The following is a 4,557-nucleotide window of genomic DNA, read 5'->3' on the forward strand; positions in this document are numbered from 1 at the left end:
CCTGGGGACTTCAGCTCAATCAGAGTGGGTGCTGGGGAGCAAGACCGAGGCGTGGGTGTAGAACCGCATCTTCCTCCATCATCCCTGAAACAGGGTTGCACGTCTGAGGAGGCGCTTGACAGCCAAATACCTGGGGGAGCTGGGGCTCTCTAAGTGCCTCTGATTCTAACCCAGCCTTCAGGGAGTGGGTCCTGAGGTGTAGTGCGGCCAGAATCACCTGCAGAGCTCATTAAAAATGCAGATGTCCCAGCCCTGTACCTAGAGACACTCCCTCGGTAGGTCCAGCATGGGTTCAGGAATCAGGTGATTCTCACATAGTGATGCTGGGACCACCATTTAGTAAAGGCTAACCTAGTCGCCCAGAGCTGACTAGAGAAGCTAGTCCATCGAGGGCCATCTGGGCTTTCGTTAAAAAAACCAAGGAAGGATGTGGGAGCTCCAGCCATTGCTGGTTTGCTGGGGCAACAGGAGAGACCCTGCGTGTTGCAACCTTCCTTCATTCTGGTTGGCCCCCACTTCCTGCCCACCCCACCATCCGGGGCTCAGCCTCTCCTCTTAATAAACACTGCACAGATTTATAAAGAATACCAGTTTAGGGACTTCCCTGGTGGCGCAGTGGTTAAGAATCCGCCTGCCAATGCAGGGGACACGGGTTCCAGCCCTGGTCTGGGAAGATCCCACATGCCGCGGAGCAACTAAGCCCGTGCACCACAACTACTGAGCCTGTGCTCTAGAGCCCACGATCCACAACTACTGAGCCTGCATGCCACAACTAATGAAGCCCGCGCGCCTAGAGCCCGTGCTCTGCAACAAGAGAAGCCACCGCAATGAGAAGCCCATGCACCACAACGAAGAGCAGCCCCTGCTCGCCGCAACTAGAGAAAGCCCGTGCGCAGCAACGAAGACCCAACACAGCCAAAAATAAATAAATAAAAATTTAAAAAAAAAGAATATCAGTTTAAAAGGGAGCCAGAGGATTAGCTTTCCCAGAGAAATACACATGGCTGGCCCCGAGTTACCCCAGGACCCAAATGTGGACCAGGGTCACCCATATCAAGCCTCAGGAGGTCCTGCTGCCTATACTTGTATGAAAGCACATAGGAGCACTGGGTGCTCTAATATGCTGCTGACCCAAGTTCAAAGATAAACGTAACCTCTGTGAAGAAAATGTAATGGGATGTCTTCCTCTCTATGAAAAATACTTTCTCTTGTCAAGCTCCATTCTCATTTTAAAAGTTTAAACCTTGAAGTGGTCCTTTTGCTTCTAAGCAGTCTTTGCCCAGCCCAAACCAGTAGAGAATATGCATCACTTTATCTCACCATCTCCAGGAAATGAAATCCCATCATCTTTCTTGGCAACCCATCTTTATATATTAAAGGTTGTTTATCAATTTTCAGACTTCTTTTTCTCTGTTCAAAGTAAATATAAATGTTGACTTTTCTAATGGCATTTAAATAGGCCAGCTTAAACACACACACACACACACACACACAAGCATGAATTCACGGGAGATTCATAATGTATGACCCATGTTTCTGTTTTCATTATAATATTGGGTGAAAGATGGGCCTTTCTCCATTTACTCTCCCTAATTCACCTGTACACTCAGACACAGCCTATATTCTGTGATCTCGAAATGAGCGGAAATGATCCCATCATAACATTTTCTTTTGTCTACAGCTAACACGTCACCTTCCCTCTTTCTTGCCGCTAAATAAACGTGTTTAGTCATGTTCTTTTTAATTTATTTATTAATTAATTTATTTTTGGCTGTGTTGAGTCTTCATTGCTGCGCGCAGGCTTACTCTAGGTGCGGTGAGCGGGGGCTACTCATTGTTGGGGTGCGTGGGCTTCTCATTGCGGTGGCTTCTCTCGTTACGGAGCACGGGCTCTAGGCGCGCAGGCTTCAGTAGTTGTGGCGCACAGGCTTAGTCGTTCTGAGGCATGTGGGATCTTCCCGCACCAGGGCTCAAACCCGTGTCCCCCGCATTGGCAGGCGGATTCTTAACCACTGCGCCACCAGGGAAGCCCTATTCGTGTTCTTGAAAGCATAACCATCATGACACCAGATACTAATGGTGCTACGCATCAAACCTGTTCTTCTGAAAACTTGCCTGAATTCAGTAAGTGATTTTCCTCCTTTCGCTGAAATCAGATTCCTCGCTAATTTTCTGTGCCTCAGTCCCCTCGACCTACAGTGCCAGAATTTTCACCCCAACATTTCACGTTGCTCCTTAGAACTTCTGTCCTCATAGCGTCTTGTACACGTTCTTCCTTTTTTTAAAATTCTGGGTCATGTGTGAATCAGGCAAGCATATAAAGTTTATAAAGTTTAAAAGGGCAATGGGAAAATCTTTTTTTAAAGTAATAAACACAATTTTAAAAATTAACTTTCCATCATCCTTTAATGCCACATAGGTTAATCTGATGAAATACCTAATAAATTTATTACAAACACTGCCCATGTAAATTATTATGTAATGTATAATAAAAGTACTGAATTACGCATCTGAAATGTATTAAGGGTTGATATTAATGAATTAGACCTAAGCATGGCAAGACAGAAGATGTTCTTAATCATCTCACTCAATTTAATCTCTTTTCCTTGTGATTCAAAACGAGTGGCTCCAATAAATAAATAAATAAATAAGAAAAAATGAGTGGCTGCAGAGCTTTTTAAAAAATAGGACAGCAAGAGGGTGTCAGTCCACTTGACATTCTCTCTCTTTGACAAGATTGTGGAAGACTAAAGATTAACATAATTTCCCTGTTTTCCATGATGCTTTTATGCAAAAATGACGATTTGCATAATTTCTTTTCAGTGTCAATTGAATTTCTGAAGCTCTTTTTCAAGCAAACTTCCACATGTCTCCAGCGTACACCATCTGTCTCATCTCTCTTTCTCTCTTTTTTTTAAGTATTACAATTATCTTGTAACAGTAGCTGTCAAATCTTTATTCCCCAAGGATTCTTTCTTTTGATAAATGAAAAGGAACTGTATACACTGTTACGTGTGGTTGTACGAATGTGCCACGGGTTCAGGAAAGGTTAGATGTTCACAGCAGTTACCGCTACACTGACATATTGGGGGAAATGTGATCAGGTAAGCTGACTAGAGATTTTCAGTCAGATTCTTTACTCCAGGAAAATGAAGCAATGTTTAGTCAAAAGGTGGGGAGGTCTTAAAGCAAGAAAGAATTTGAACATAGTCTTTCCAAGAGTTCTGTGGCCCATACTCCAAGCATTAGAAAAAATATGGAAAAAGGAGGATGGCCTTACTCAGAGGCTGCAAATTGCTTATAAAACCTATTGGCATTTGCAGATGGTTGACGCTTTTACTGGGAAATCAAGTTCTATGTTTATACAGTGAGTGTACTCAGTAGGAACTTCCAGGAAATCTCACGGATTGCCAAGAAAAAGTCCATATTGAAGTATGATTTTGAAAAAAGATTCTGCCAAAAACATTTAAAAGCCTTTTTAAAATTGACGTGTGTGAGGAAATGCAATAGATAGAACTTACATAGGACTCAGAATTTACAACCAATATATCTTATAGCATTTCATAAAAATGTTACTTCCAACTTGATTGCAACCAATTTGTACAGATGTAATTACTGAAATTTTGTAAGAAGCTGCAAAGTACAGTTAAAGCTTCAGCTATCCAGAATTCTGGAAAAATGGGTCACTCTGGAAAACCAACTTTTATCTGGAAGAAAATATCTGAGAGATACTATACCTTTCCCTGATTTTTGAAATAAAAAACATCAGAGAGTGCTTGCTTCGTCAGCGCATATACTAAAATTAGAACGATACGGAGAAGATTAGCATGGCCCCTGCGCAAGGATGACACGCAAATTCGTGAAGCGTTCCATATTTTTCTACCAAATGTAAAACAGATAGCTAGTGGGAAGCAGTCGCATAGCACAGGGAGATCAGCTCCGTGCTGTGTGACCAGCTAGAGGGGTGGGATAGGGAGGGTGGGAGGGAGGGAGACGCAAGAGGGAAGAGATATGGGGACATATGTATACGTATAGCTGATTCACTTCGTTATAAAGCAGAAACTAACACACCATTGTGAAGTAATTATACTCCAATAAAAACGTTAAAAAAAAAATCAGAGATTAACATTTACAGATGACTCCAGGCCGTCACTACAAATATCAGTAATTGTACACACAGAATAGTTAGGACCGTGGCCTCAGACAGACTTGGATTCGAGGGCTTTGGAAATGTTTACTTATGTGACTTCAAGGAAGTTCTTTAGCCTCTGTCAGAGTTAGTTTCATCATCTGGAAAATGGAGATAACGGTACCGACCTGGCAGGTTGCTGTGAAGCTTAAAAGACAGAAGACATTTGAAGCACCTGGTGTACTTACGCGGCACTTAGTAAGAGCTCAGTAACGCTTCAGCAGTCTTATCAGTAGTAATACTGTTGACATGATTATTCTATTTTTTTAATTTATTTTTTATTATAGAAGTATAGTTGATTTCCAGTGTTGTGTTGGTTTCTGGTGTGCAGGGAAGTGGTTCAGTTACATAAATATATACTATATTTG

At 42.2% G+C, this 4,557-nt stretch overlaps 1 non-coding gene across 1 annotated transcript; it reads left to right on the top strand.

Moving 5' to 3' along the window:
- The first annotated feature begins 3,772 nt into the window (after positions 1–3,772).
- LOC117312869 (U6 spliceosomal RNA) lies at positions 3,773–3,879 on the top strand. Its single transcript, XR_004527273.1, has one exon. It is a non-coding gene; the product is annotated as a U6 spliceosomal RNA (small nuclear RNA).
- Positions 3,880–4,557: the final 678 nt, after the last annotated feature.

The sequence above is a fragment of the Tursiops truncatus genome, chromosome 6, assembly GCF_011762595.2.
Source record: "Tursiops truncatus isolate mTurTru1 chromosome 6, mTurTru1.mat.Y, whole genome shotgun sequence".
NCBI classification, from domain to species: Eukaryota; Metazoa; Chordata; class Mammalia; order Artiodactyla; family Delphinidae; genus Tursiops; species Tursiops truncatus.